This window comes from Engystomops pustulosus, chromosome 1, assembly GCF_040894005.1.
Source record: "Engystomops pustulosus chromosome 1, aEngPut4.maternal, whole genome shotgun sequence".
Classification (NCBI taxonomy): Eukaryota; Metazoa; Chordata; class Amphibia; order Anura; family Leptodactylidae; genus Engystomops; species Engystomops pustulosus.
In genome coordinates this window covers 183,596,908-183,612,813 of record NC_092411.1, presented here as the reverse complement: position 1 = coordinate 183,612,813, position 15,906 = coordinate 183,596,908, and the positions used below count along the sequence as shown (strand labels likewise).

Here is a 15,906-nt window from a genome sequence, read left to right as displayed (position 1 = left end):
ACATTACCTTTAGGTCAAGCAACTATAGGTAAAAAGCAATCTATATCCATACACAAGCCTGTCTCTTTTCAATGCTGCCCTCCTGTCCTCCTTGTTAGGATGGCTCCAGTGGGAAGGAAAATTCACAAATTACAATGGCAGCCAATCACTGGCCTCAGTGGTATTGTGCCAGTTATTTGCTGAACTGGTGATGTTTGTATACAGACATTTCCTATCAAGAGTCAAAACCTCTGTTCCTGTCTACTTCCCAAACCTGCATTTAATAGTTAACTAATAATCCAACTGCATGTTTTACAGAAGTATTATTTAGATTGCTGAATAATGGGTTGACATTAGGAGCTCTCACACAAGCACAGGCAGAACAACTGCTTGTAAAAAATCCTGTCACATCCATCATTCATGCATTACCCAAAACACATACGGGTCTGACACCTCCACCAATTCGCCCCCTGATCTCAAACATAGGCTCTTTGTATCAAAATTGTTGCGGCTGGTTGAATTGGGTATTGCAGCCTTTAGATGTAGGGTTCCTGGTTACCTTCAGGACACACGTTATGCCCTGTAGTCTTTGCAAAATTTCACTTGGAAGTCTGAGTTCCAATGATGGGGTGTGACATGGTATCACTATGTACCTCAATACCATATTCAATAGCTTTAACAGCCTCACATTATCTAAGGCTGCTAAATATATGTAGTTATCTAAGAGTATAGAATTTAGACATCTTAAGGCATCAGCACAGGCGGTCCTCAACTTACGGACACACAACTTACAGTTGACCTCTAGTTACAGACAGACCTCTCTGCCCACTGTGACCTCTGGGGAAGGTCTCTGGATGGTTTACTTTAGTCCCCGGCTGTACTGATAAGATGTAAGGTGTCTGTAATGAAGCTTTATTGATAATATTTGTTCCTATGACAGAACAAAATTTTAAAAATCTAATTTTAATAGGGACAAAAATTTTTTGTCCGTAGCTACAATTATAATATACCAGTTCATTGCTTATGGGACATGTGCTACCCCCCCCCCCCTACCCACCTCATGGCTATGTGGGGTGTGCAACAAGCCCCCTTAAAGTGATACCTTTTCATCTTTCTGACATCAAAAGTGTATCTAAATATTCAGTTGTTTTGGAGTATTTCAGAGAGTATGCATGCAAAGAATGCGTCTGCCATCCTGCGGCGAGATGGTACATAGACCAAAATATGGAGATGATCATAAAAGAAAATCCTTAATCAGGAGTCATATTAGATCTTTTTCTTGGTACCTGTGAGGAAGTAACATCTATGTGATAGACGGGTCTAGGCACATTGCTTCCATCACACATATATAGCACCATATGGCAACAGGTTGATGGCTTGTACATATTATGGGGGGCAGTGGACAGTGAAGGTAGAAATCAGAAATAATTTTTCTTATACCTTGCATTTTAACAGGTGAATGTAGACTTTTTTTAATAAAGTGGAACCTCATGAGCAGACCACCCAATTATGTACAGAAAAATAATGTTTTAAAAGACAGGTCTGCTCAAAGGAAAAACTTTACATAATGCAGTATAAAATCTTGAATGGAGTCCACAACCAAGTACAACCACCAAAACACACACATTTTGAAGAAAGAGCCACAAAATATCCATCTTCAATCTTGAATGACGGTCTGACTAATCTCATTCTTCATTTCATCGGAAAAGTTTCTAAAATTTGTTTGCCTCAAGAAACTCCGCTCACTACAATCCCTCAAGTACAATGATCTCTCAAAGGTGTGGTTGCATTATTTGAAGTCAACCCCATCCCCTTAGCTTAACCTTAAGCTAACTCATTACTAACTAAGCACTGACTCCCCCCCCCCCCTCCTCTTCAGTTCTGCCCTCATTCTTTCTATGGAAGACCATTTCGCTATAACTGACTTTTGGTGCTATGCACATTATTTCCTACCCCATGTATCTATCTATTTTTTGATGGATATTATTGGGGTTTGATGTAGTGGCCATCACACTGAAAAGGCAGATGCAAGCAAGGCAGCTTATAAATACGACTCAGTTACACCAGTTCTGTCAAGAGAAAGGCATCCTACCAACTATTTAAGGAGCTTGTGGAAAGATATTCAAAACATTTTCCCCCAAGTCATACAGTTTAAAGGAAATGGTACCAAAAAAAATCAAATGTATGTAAAATTTAGATTTTGTAGAGTCATAAAAATACCTTAAAAATTCTTTCTCTCTTTATTCTGGCATTTGACAAAAATAATAATTTTGGTAATCCTAATTGACCTTACAACAGGAAAGGTCACCAGTGCTCCTGTGACCCATGTCTCGGATCACAGGTACACCCGTGTTCCTCCTTGTACCCCTCCATTCCAGCAGCAGCTTCTCTCACCTCTGCTTGCTCCTGCCACAGTCCCCACACTCCGGCTGGCGGGTCCCCGCCTTCTAGGGTGCACAGGTCCCAACTCTCTAAGATTTAAAGGTCCAGCGTGCCGGTGATTGGAGCTGGTCATCCGCCTTCCCAGATAAATTGCCAGACCCTTCCTGTGTTCCCTGCCGTATCTTTGAGCCTCATGCCTAAGGGAAAGCTTCCTGATTGTTTATTCCTGTGATATAGTGATTCCCTGTTGTGATCTTTGGCTTTGTTCCTGACTTTGATTCCGTGCCATCTGTCCTGACCTTCCACTATGTCTTCGACTTGACTCTGTGCCACCTGTCTTAACCTCCTGACTGTCCACGACTCCGTCTCAGCCTTGGCCACCACCGCAAGCAAATTTGCATCTGTGGAGCAACCTGGTGGTATCCCGCCGCAGCAAGTCCAATCGCTTTGTGGCGGTCTCTGGTGAAAACCAGGTGCCACTTATACATCACAGTGGGTCCACTACCGCTGATCCTGACAGGTTTATTCTGATTTCATGTCGTATAGTGAGAAAAACATGCATATATGTCTTTTTAAATAGTACATGTAAACTTCTGGTTTCAAGCCCTTTTGGATCAAGTTGTGGTTCAACAAACTCTAGAAACAATGCATATTAGAAGAATAATTACCTTATTGTTACTACTGTATGGTAGTAGTACTGTATGGTCCTTTGAACTATATGTATATATGTAGGATTGCTAGAGGTTATTGTATAATATTTGATTTTTATCAGGGTTTACATTAACTATGCATTTTTAGTATCAAATTATTTATTGTGAATTGTGAAAGGTTCCAATTTTATATAATTGGTGAGCGATGAATTTTGCAACGTTTTGTTTGGGTGCCAAAATAACATACAACATGCTACGATTGGCTTACATTTCATATTTTTGTTTTGCGAAATGTATTTGTTATTATTCCCTATTTCACAGATACAGTACCATACAGATATGTCTATTTACTTTACCAGTGCCATGTGCTAAATATCTGAAATCATATAGTTGGGCAGAATCGTTAAGCTCAATTTGACCACGCTAAGTAAATAGACCAGCTATTTTAAGCTACAAAGCCATTCTGGGCCCCTTGTGTACACACAAATTATTTCTTCCAGCCAAAGATGTGACACACTCAAGCAAAAACAAACATATTGTAGAGGTGATCTAAAATAAAGCACATACAACTTTAAATACCAATATTTTGGCTGCTTCTTGCACACTGCAAGAAAACAAGTACTGTATTAACATAAGGAGGATGACTTGGGGTGCATTAACATTGCATATTTTTTTTTAAACTAAAACCAGGAGTGGATTGGTGAAATAACTTAAAGAGGTATTCCCACTTTGGAAAATTTATGTTATTGTTTCTATGATGAAAAATAATTCCCTTTTCCAATACACTTTCTTAATTAATTCATTACAGTTTTCTAGATCTCTCCTTGCTGTCATCGAATAGAAATCTTCATTGTTCACAATCGATGATTCACTGACTAACTTAGTCCTATTTCAACAACTACCCCTCACTTAGGTTTTAATACAGGTAGTGAGGGAGAGTCGTTGAACAAATAGGACTAAGTTAGCCAGTGAATCGTCGATTGTGCGTGGGTTGTGATTGCATGAGGGAAAAAGGGGTTAGCTAGCTAGCGGCTATCAATTGTTGTACGCACTGGAGCATGCATACTAGCCTAGTCCGGTGGGATCTAAACTGAGGACAGTCATAAAGGTGGCAGCGTAAGTCAATCAGCATCCGAAGGAACAATACATATATAGGCACTATACAAACTAGGGAATACTCCAGTGACTTTGTAAAAACCCCCTCTCTCCTCCCCTCCATTTGAGATGTCATCATAATGGATGGATAAGGAATATATCTCTGATAAATAAGAAAACGGATGCTAATAAGCATATCAAAAATATATACTTCTAACTCCCTTACCCTGATAATTTTTAAATCCCACTGAGATATTTTTGATATATAGTGTTCTCTTTCAATTATTTTAAAGGAAACCTACCATTTCAAATGGTAGGTGTAAGCTGTAAACACCGAGCACCAGCTCAGGGTGAGCTGGTGCCGGTGCTTAGTTTCGTTAGTGTTAAAACCGCGGTATCGCGGTTTTAACACTTTTTAAACTTTATATCAGAAACTGCTTCGGCGCTGCGTGCGCACGATCGTGCGCGCGCCTACATAGGAAATGCCGCAGGCGCTGCGCGCGCACGGTCGCGCGCAGCGCCGAAGCAGCTTCTGCTATAAAGTTTAAAAAGTGTTAAAACCGCGATACCGCGGTTTATAACACTAACGAAACTAAGCACCGGCACCAGCTCACCCTGAGCTGGTGCTCGGTGTTTACAGCTTACACCGACCATTTGAAATGGTAGGTTTCCTTTAACTTCTCAAATAAAGGTTATATTTTAATAACACAAATAACACAGCACTTTTGTTAATTATTATTTAGTGGAATTAACCCAGCTACAGCAGTCCAACTGAGGCCAAGTGGTTATGCAGCACATGATCAGCTGCAGCGATGCAGGGGAACATTGCTGCATCTATTCCTTTGCCTTTCTTTCTTATTCAAGCAGTTTGTGTCATGTACTCCACTGACAGATTATAGATAAAGGAATAAAAAATGTTTCGGATTTAACTCTTAACTAACAGTCCCTGAACAGACTAATCTCCTTAGAGACCTGAATCATCAAGTGAAATATATTTTAAGCATGGAAGGAGTTCATCTTTAGCCTGTTTTCCTTATCAGTATTTTGTGCAGGGGTGTCAGGTAAACTACACAAATCTGAACATTTTAGGTGTTCATGAAAAAAGCATACAAGGAAATTTCCACTATGTCTTCAATTGAATATTTTGTGTTGGAATGCAGATATAACTGGCAACATTTCTGGCTTTAATGGTCACTTAGTCACTTTCCCTGATGTTAGAGTATATGATGAAATGGGATGAAGACCTGGGCCCTATTGACCAAATTATTAGCTAGCGCATGCCTTATTTGTAAAGTCTTAATGAGGTGGTATATCCTCTAGACTGGCACAGACCTTCCTTTCTGAAGAGTGTAAAACTCCATACCTCCAAACCGTCCCAGATCCAGTGGAACAGTCCTGGGTTGCGGGCTCTGTGCCGCTGTCCTGCCTGGCCGGAGTTATGGCCTTCCTATCGGTGTCCATGGAGGTCTCATCAGGGCATAACCTAACACTCCCCTTTCTTGGTCAGCAGATGACCCATATTTTATGTTAAATTTCATTATAACGTTGTTGTAAGCACACCAATGTTGGCAGATGCTACTTCTGTTGTTACATACTTACGCCATTGTAGGCATGAGAAATTTGTACTCTATTTCTGTTATGAAAAACAAAAAAAATCAGTAAAAGACAGATAAACTACTCACTGCAGGAGGAAGGAGCAGAAAAAAGGCACAGACTTCAAAATGTCGCACAATTATTGTATAGTTTTGTGAATCCAGATAAGCCAGACAGATTTATGATGTGAAAGTCACTAATTTAAATGCAGATCAACTCCAGTCCCCTTCTGTAAAATCCTTTTAACACCTCACATGTCACAGTTATCAAGCTGTCTAAGCCACTATAATAAATCTAATGTGCAAAAGAGTTTGTAAAAAACTCTAGAAAACTGGAGGAAGATACTGCTTAAAAATGAATCTTCCTCATAAGTGATGAGCAGACCCGAACTGCACAGGGACTTGAAGAGGCCCCTATTATTAGGGACATGTGGAAATCTGAAATAATTGATATTCCTACTGATTATAGAGGGTTATACAGCAATAATTGCAAAGACTAGACTGTTAGCTTTTACTGCATTATCAAGCAAGATCTTAAATGGCCTTGCCCTTGTATAGTATTCAGCTCCAGAAAAATCACAATCAACAATCATACCTTGAAGAAGTCTCAAAAGTAGCAAAGTGAGCATAGCATAGCCACAGTTTGGAATGCATGTGTTCACTTCTCCCCAATCTCCACCACAACAATTAGATGGGCACATAGTACCAGCCAGGAAGCAAAATGGGACTCACATGGTGTAGGCTTATTTGTCAACACGTCTTCTGGTACTGAACGATGGGTCCTCCTTATTCATTTTCTGGGTGGGAAAATAGGACATGTGCTGTCCTGCCCTGCGCCTAGTGTGCTGTCAAAGTGCAAGTTCAGTACCGCCAGTGTTGTCATGACTGATAACAGGATCCATCTCTCTATATCCGATGTGGACATCCTAACACTTTTACGATGAACAAATTATGGATCCCACACAACTTGTTTTGTCATTGTCTGACGAAGTTCCACATTCCCAGAACTTCAACTTCTAGATTAATGGAACCTGAAATTCAAAATTGTTTCAATTCTGTATTAATGGAACTTCAAATTCAAACATTTTTCAATATCTCATTCGAATAACTGGGTCGTAACACCCAGAGCACTGTGAAAGGAAGGGTGTATGGTTTTCCCATTGATTCTTTTACAGCTTTGAGAATGACTAACTGGGTCTGATCACCCAGAGCGCCTTTAACCACAATAAAATAACTTTTTTTATTGTATTTTCTATTATTTCTTTGTTTATTATTTTATAAATGTTATTTATTATTTTAGGCAGTTTCCTAAGCCCATTTATCCCTCTATCCCTTACTAGCCATTTTCGGGTGTAAAAAGCCAGATCCCCATTGATTACATTGGCGTTCATGTTCTGCTCAAAGTCCGGCCCGAAGTCCAAGTCTCGAATCAAATTTTTTTGCAAAACTTGCAAAACTGAATTTCGACCAACCTGCTCATCTCTATCCCTCATTGCTTTCCATTCACTCCCTTATCCTGTTACCATTCCTCTCCTTATTTATGTAGCATGGCTTCTGTATGGATTAAGACACTGCTCCTCATTTAAGAAAAATTGTTGGTGAAAAGAATACAGTATGCACAGTCTGAGAATATGGTCTCTAGTGTGCAGAAATAAAGGAGACTGGAATAAAAGGAGTTGTGGCAAGGTAAAAGGAAGGAGATCAGATATTCAACAATTCATTTTGTAATTGAAATTTTTTGGAGCAAAGGATCATTTGAAAACTGGTGGACATCTGGGAGACAGAGTATGAAATAGCTCAATTTAAAGGAAGAACATCATTAAATTATATTTTATTTATTGAATGCTAGTGGTTTAACCAGGTGTTAACCTTCTGTCATATATGTTGTAAGATGCATAGTCAAATCTTGGCATATTATTCCAAAATTAAGCCTAGCACTTGCACAGTGTTGATTAGCTAAGAGTGTGATCTGTCGACATACAATGTTTATGGCCCTCTCATAGCTGAGTCATACAAACCAAATGATATTCATTAGGTACAATTTAGCACAGCTAAATAAATATACTTTTTATACAGTCCCCAAAGTTGTAGCAAATGCCCAAAAGAGTTCTTGTAACCAATGACATCAACAAGATGTGACATCACTTACATAAGGCGCATATTAAGAGCAATTATTTTCTTAATGGTATCACTGACATTTGTGGATGCTTTAAGTCACTTAGCGTCCATTTATGCAATTATTCACAAATTGGTGAATAAATACCAGTTTTTATGCACTTGGTTATTACATTGGAAATGTTTGGGTGCCATGAACCATTATTATCTTATAAAATCTGTGTTTGAGGACGTAAAAATGATTTAATAAAATGTTTAATTATTAGTTAACTGAATTAATTGAACATCTTAATGACCCAGTCTTGCATTTACATGTGTCATCTGCTAAATTTCTGCCAAATTGCAGCTTTTTTGGCCTGAACATACTGTATAATGTATTGATTTAATATGCTGTAACCTCCAGCATTAGTAAAGACTCTATTGGCCAGTATGCACAGCACTTCAGTAGTGTAATATAGTCTATTGAAGATGTACATAGGGGAAATGTATCATACACAGACTCTGATGGAAGCCCTGATACCCCCTGCCACGGTAGATACATCAGAAGTCTTAGGCCTCCTGATATATCCAACAGGTGGTTGTGGTAGGACCTGACGTTGATTTGCGCAAAAACCTATACTTGCTATAGTGAGTGCACAGGTGCAGGGCAGTAACAGACCTGGGTGTATCATACACAGACTCTGATGGAAGCCCTGATACCCCCTGCCATGGTAGATACATCAGAAGTCTTAGGCCTCCTGATATATCCAACAGGTGGTTGTGGTAGGACCTGACGTTGATTTGCGCAAAAACCTATACTTGCTATAGTGAGTACACAGGTGCAGGGCAGTAACAGACCTGGGTGTATTAATTGATCTAAGATCAAATAAGAGCATTCAATGTAAATCAGCTCCTTCTAAAGCCAACAGTAACTAGTGATGTATCAAAAGAGGTATGGACTCTCGGGAGTCCAAAGCTGTAGGTCTACCTCATCTGGAATATGCAGGGTTGGAGGGTTTCAGTTATGAGTAAATCTTAAAATAATTTGATTTATTTAGTATCAAAAAGAGATGACTAAGGAGGGACATGATTCATTTATATAAATATATAGATGGCTCACGTTTACATGTTTATTTGTCAACCATGCTTTATATTTGGGATCATTGCCTTGTTGGAAGATAAATCTCCGTCCCAAACTCAAGTCTTTTGCAGACTCCAGAGCACCTTCTTCCACATGTTTGGTGTTTCCCAGGTGGCTTGTGGCAAACTTTAAACAAGAATTTTTATGGATAGCTTAGAGAAATGGCTTTCTTCTTGCCGCTCTTCCATAAAGGCCAGATTTGTGCGTACGACTGACTGTTGTCCTATGAAGAGATTCTTCCATCTGAGCTGTAGATCTCTGTAGTTCATTCAGAGTGATCATGGGCCTCTTGGCTGCATCTCTGATCATTCTTCTCCTTCTTTGAGATGAAAGTTTAGAGGGATGGCCAGGTCTTGGTAAATTTGCACCGGCCCGAGACTCTGTCTATTTCAATATGATCGCTTGCACAATGCTCCTTGGGATGTTTAAAGTTTATACGAAGACTTGATTACACATAGGTAAACTATATTTATCATCATCAGTCATTTAGGACAACATTGGATCATTCAGAAATCCTCACGGAACTTCTGGAGTGAGTTTTCTGCATTGAAACTAACGGAGCACAGTAATATTGCACGCCCCACTTTTCAGTTTATTATTTTTTACAAAAGTTTAAAACATCCAATAAATTTCATTCCACTTCACAATTGTGTCACACTTGTTGTTAATTCTTCACCAAAAAATTACAATCCAATAGAGCAGTGACAATAGCTGCATTTTTTAAATTCAAATATTCTTCTATTTCCTTTCAAATAAAAATGTACAAAGTCTCAAATTTTTACTTTATCTAAGGCATTTTAACTGCAAAGTCAGTTAAAAACTGTATAGTTTCCCAAGTGCCCGTGTTGCATTGGTGACTTCCTGCTCTTCGGCATCATTCTGCCACTGAGCTCAAAATGTTAGATTGGAACTAGTGCATTCGCTCATTTTTCTATCATGACCTACCGTGATGGAATCAAGAATATTATTTTAACTTTATAGCATGGATCCAGCAGGGTGGCCACCCATTAGTTGGACTATTAATAAGACACAATTTGAATAACTTGGCCCTTATTCTCAATGCCATAAAAATTGCAGTGGTTAAAAAACAGGCCCTTCCTATTACTGCCTTAAAAGACACATTTGGAAAAACCTGGCCTCTCCTCTTGCTGCCATAAAAGACGCAATGGAAAAAAATAGGCTTTTCCTTTCACTACTCTAAAAGACGCAATGGGAAGAACCTGGTCCTTCATCTCACTGCCTTAGGCTGGTTCCACACATATCGCTTTGTCTGCGTTTGCGTTAATTTAATGCAAAACACCGATGGCTTGTTCCCGATTGCAGGCGTTTCCATAGAAATGTTGATGCGATCGGGCCACGGCCCGCCCCAGTGGGTGCGGCTTTGTCTGCGTTTGCAAATGGTGAAAACACATTTGTGCCATATTCTTGTGGACCCGGTTTTAGGGCTTTCAGTCTTTGCTCCAAATGACACCTCTTCTTTATTCTTTGGGTCGATACGATCACAGGGATACCAAATTTATATAGGTTTTAGCAAATCTTTTAAAATTAAAATCTTTTGTACAAAAAAAAATATTTGCCTTTTTGCCAAAGTTGCCAATAACTTTTTCACGCTTTGGAGTATAGTCCTATGCAAGGTGTAATTATTTTGCGGTAAGTGCTAGTGTATTAAAGGACACATGGAGAAGCTGTTTCCCAAGGGTGGTAGGGGGCAACTGCTCCTTTCCAGCCAATCCCAGTGGACGAGTGCCTAGTCACACAGCAGATGCTAATGAAAGGTACAATATAACATATCTTTTTTTCTGTAAAACCTATTTTTATACAAAAACACTTTGGCAGTGTATGTACTATGCTCTGTGGGGACTGGGGGAGTGCTAAAAATGGGTCTCCTGGTGACAGGTTCCCTTTAACTTATATCAATTGGGGACCTATATGACTTTTTATTCAACTATTCAGATGGAAAAATGGCGAAAAAGTGGTGATTCAGACATTTGGGGGCTATTTTCTTTTATGGTGAATAATCTTTTTTATATTTTGATAGAACGGGCATTTTGGGACGTGGCAATACCTAACTTGTTTATGATTTGTTCTGTTTATATTTGTATCTGTTTTAGGGAAAGGGTGATTTAAACTTATACTTTTTAAAAAAAAATTTACTATTTTTTAAAATATTTTATTTTAAACTTATACTTTTTAAAAAAAATTTTACTATTTTTTAAAATATTTTATTTTTAAAATTTTTTTTTACTATTATTTCAGACCCTCTAGGGCAGTGATGGCAAACCTTTTATTCAGCGAGTGCTAAAACTACAAGCAAAAGCCAGATATTTTTCACAAAGTGCCAAATGCCAATTTAAAGTAACTCACAGGTTTCAAACGTATTGGCGCCCTGATGACACCAATACAAGAGAAAGAAGGAAAAATTTGGATTGTTATTGTAGTTTCCCTCTAAAGTCCTCTTAACAGGATGAATCATGGGTCCGGAGAAAAGGCTATAATGATAATCAAGCTCTGTCCACAATTTTGTGCTGGGCGATGGCCTAGGTGCCCAAAGAGAGGGCTCCGAGTGCCACCTCTGGCACCCGTGCCATAGGTTCGCCACCACTGCTCTAGGGTACTTTAACCTTTTCTCTCACTGTCATAAAAGATGTAATGGGAAAAACCTGGCCCTGCCTCTCATTGCCACAGAATCCAAAATGGGAAAAACCAAGCCCTTCCTCTCAGTGCCTTAAGAGACGAAATGGGAAAAAACCTGGCCCTCCTCTCACTACCTTAAAAGACACAATGGGAAAAACCTGGCCCTCCTCTCACTACCTTAAAAGACACAATGGGAAAAACCTGGCCCTCCTCTCACTACCTTAAAAGACACAATGGGAAAAACCTGGCCCTTACTCTCACAGCAATAATAATGCATTGGTAAAAAACTAGGCCCTTCCTCTCACTGCCTTAAAAGCACAATAGGAAAAACCGGGCCCTTCCTATTACTTAAAAGACGCAATTAGACACAATGATTTATCTAAAGTGTTATAATCTCTGCTGCCTTGCTTTCTGACTAGCTGTCGGTAAAGACGTGCTCAACAGACACATTTCTGGCTCCAAGAATATATTTTGTCCCTGGGACCAAATTCTGTCTGCAGCACCCTAAAATGTATGCACTAGTTGGAGATCAAGCTAAGCATGCTGCCCTGGGTGGGTTTCAGTAAGCAGCTGACGCGGAAGAATGCATACGACACATCTTAATTGTGTAGGAGTGTCCACACCGCCCGGTGGCAGAAAATCTCACTTATTCCGGCACTGCCTGCTAATAAATAGGTCAGAAAATAGAACAGGCAGTAAGAGTGCCAAGAAACAGGCTGAAACGCCATAGTAAACATCCCCCAATGGGAAAACACTGGCCTTTGAACTCACTGCATTAAAAGACACAACTTGGCCCTTCCTTTCACGACAGTAAAATATTCAATGTTAAAAAAAATGCCCTTTCTATCACTGCCTTAAAAATTGCAATGGGAATAACCTGGCCCTTCCTCTTACTGGATTAAAAGATGCAATGATAAAATCCTTGCCCTTCCTTTAACTACCACAAAAGTCAAAATGGGAAAAAAAATAGCTCTTCCTCTCACTGCCAAGGACAAGCTGCCCTCATTGGGTGTTGCCACCTCCACCTTCACATTCCCTCAGCCGACACTCCAGTTACATAGGTGAGCTGTGCTGGGTTTCACCTTGCTGTGAGGAAAACCCTTCCTCCTCTTCCTCCTTCAAAACTGTCACCTGGCTGGACAGTGGAGTACCTGGCCACTGTTATACCAGTAACCCACCCTTGGAGCCATGTTTGGACTGGTCTGACACCTCTTCTTCCTTTGCTCCCTCCTGTGCCACCTTAACAGGAAAGGATGAGGCTGGTAGCATTGATGGTATTATGAGCACTGACCATATTGGTGGTGTATTGAAAACTGGTAGTGCAGGCAATATGACGACTGGATATGAAGGCAGCAAAGGAGGAACAGATTAGGAGGAGGGGGCAAGGAGTGATGCCCAGAAATCCTGGATTTTGGAAATAAATGTGCGTCAGTGATTTTTGCCTCGGCTACTAAACCTGCTTGAAAAGTTCAGGACGCTGAGAATTACATATTATGGGCCGTTGGTTGGATAGGCCAAACCTCAGCTTTTTCTCCATTGTTTGGGGCATAGAAAGCTGAACACTTCCTTGGGATGGTATGCACAGGCTTGGTGATGACGGTGGCGCTTGTGTTGGTGGCAGTGCCTCATGTTCCCATTGTGGGGAGACAGGTTACTATCAATGTCACTCGGGAGGCAGTTGTAGAGGCTGAGAGAGCTGAAGGGAGCCTCAGGTGTTTCCATAGCTTTTTTTAGTGTGTCATCCACTGCAGCTCATGTTCTGGAAGTAGTAGCTGGTGCTGGGCAGGTTTTCTCTGCGTTTTATAGACCTGATAACCCAGCCCCAGTCGTGCGTACTGCACACTAGGAGATGTGACTTGGGGTTATCTGTGAACATGATCTCTTTGCAAGTTTATAGTGTGCCTATAATAATTATAAAAACCAATGCTTATCCCTATATACTAATAGTTTACCATAGTATTGTAAATAGCATCTTTATTGCACATAAATTACAGATTATGTAAAATATATGAATTGTATTTATGAATAAGTATTTTAATATACCACCCACTTCCTATAAATGTATTCCCTGCACACCTTACAAATGCTTGGCAAAGGCTTCAGAAGAAGATGAAATGTATTACCTGAGAAAGTCCACTTGATTTTTCATTACAATTTTGGAGTTTTTCTATTTTTTTTTTTTTACTGGATGTAGGGCCTTTCCTGGCTCTGTTGACTGGCATCCACATTTTTGATATAATTTGGAGGACCACTGTGAATAGTTTGATGCAGACAGAATTATTCCATTTATGTAGCACTGCTATTTTTCTTTAGATAGATAGATAGATAGATAGATAGATAGATAGATAGATAGATAGATCTTAAACTTTTGCAACGGAAAATCTGTGTTATTTTTTTCAGTGTGAATGTAGCAAAAGTGAATCCGATTACAGTATTATACAGCAGAACAAATAGGATCACTCAGTGTATTGTGAATATATTCTATCTATCCAAATACATAGACAGTATAAGAGAAATGTTAATACTGTATATGTTTTCATACAATCAATGGCACTAATATCAATTAATAGTAATTCACTATGGGTTATAAGTGCCAGAGTTACAGAGCTTTTCTTGTTCTTGGTCGCAGATGGACAAGGTACCTCTGCTTCTCCTTAATCCCATCAGCATCTCATTCATTCTACTCCCATGGGTGACAATAGTGTCCTGCCGCACCCAAGGCTGCCACCTCCCAAACAGGGGTGTCTTCTGCTGGGGGAGGGAGATGACACCACAGTCACTGACAGTGCACCATGTGTTACAAAGTGAGGAATCATTGCTCTCCTTCTGTCAGACTGTGTCCTGAGGGAAGAGTGATGACACTGAGAGGCTTTATCTGATGTCTACACAGGGCTGGCAGGGAAGCAACAGCATCTTGGACAGTAGAGGTGAGTGTGTGGCAGGATGACTCTGAATTTTTATTGCATGTCAGATGCACTGAGAGCTCAGGTGAGAGGGATTACAATGTTAAACTGTGACTTACTTACAGAGCATGAAGTTATAGAAGATGGGCAGAAAATACAAAAAATTAACATGTATACATAGCTTTGTGACATTGACTTTAATTTCCTCCCATCACTTTAGGAAGCACATGAAGGTGGATTACATGTCAGTCCTGAAAGTACTGACACATATTGGGAGATCTGCTATTTGTCAACTGTAAATCATATCCCTTGCTAGACAGATGAAGCAAAACTGACTGTCATTTTGACATTTTATAAAGAATTAACAATGTGAAGACATTCTATTAAGACTGTTGTTTACATCTAGCGACAGATGCAATAAATCTATTATGTAACATTATGTTAACAATCGAATGGATAAATTATGTTATACAATTTTTATTACATATACATGAAACTTGACTTTCTAGAGTTGGACTGTATGATAACTATAAGGTTTAAAGTAATTCAGGATTATCTTATACCCTGGAAAAAGGAAAGTAATACACATGTTATATCAACAGTACATTTTACCATGTGTATGGATAAATAAATAGAAGGCAGAATTATTGAAAGATAGATAATAAAAAAGTTAGATTTTTTTTTCTAATTTTTGAACTTGAAGGAAATGCACAAATTATGCTAATGAGTCTTCTTTGAGGGAGAAGGGAGAGAGCAGGGGGTTGGGTGGGTGGTGTTCTGCACATTATGGCAGTCTGTGAATCTGCATCACTGGTAACACCACATCCCAGAGCCTCTCAGGTTCATTAGCATAATCGTAAAAGTAGATTTTAGAAGGAAGGAGGCCGTGTATAACAAATAGAAGATTAGCACGGTCATGGTTACCAGATCTATGAGTAAGTGCCCCTGGTTTATCATTTTGATGGTAAATTTTCTTTAAGCATAAGCATGTTGCTTATCTGGACTGTGCTGCTATTTTTTTTTAAAATTTTGATAGATAGTACATACTTCAGTTAAGTAACCTCAGGTAAGAACAAGTCAGGCATGCTACTATGAAACAATATGATTTAACCAGATTTTAAAAACAAATACAATATTATGTAATTTTCTTACAAATAGGCTCCTTGTTGGTGTCTTCTACTTGTATCTATGCATGCTACTTGAATTTTCTAAATAGCATAGCACAGAAAGAAAGCGTGAGGCTGTTTCTTTACATAAGCAATTGTTCATAAAAGAGGAAGTCAGTATTTTACTTTTGAACAGGTGCACCTACTATTAATAATCAAACAAGCTTGTCTTCTCATTTTATAAAAATAATGATGAATATTTAAAAAGTTATTCTACTATGTTCTTATAATTATTATATGACAGGGAAATACAAGAGATTTTGCATACAG

At 39.2% G+C, this 15,906-nt stretch overlaps 1 protein-coding gene across 1 annotated transcript in view; it reads left to right on the top strand.

The window, feature by feature from the left end:
* The first annotated feature begins 14,359 nt into the window (after window positions 1–14,359).
* Window positions 14,360–15,906, top strand: part of PRKG2 (protein kinase cGMP-dependent 2) — a 57,843-nt gene continuing 56,296 nt past the window's right edge. Inside the window, exon 1 of the mRNA XM_072114524.1 lies at window positions 14,360–14,494. The gene's annotated coding sequence lies outside the window, so the exon portion shown is untranslated. The remainder of the gene's footprint in view (window positions 14,495–15,906) is intronic.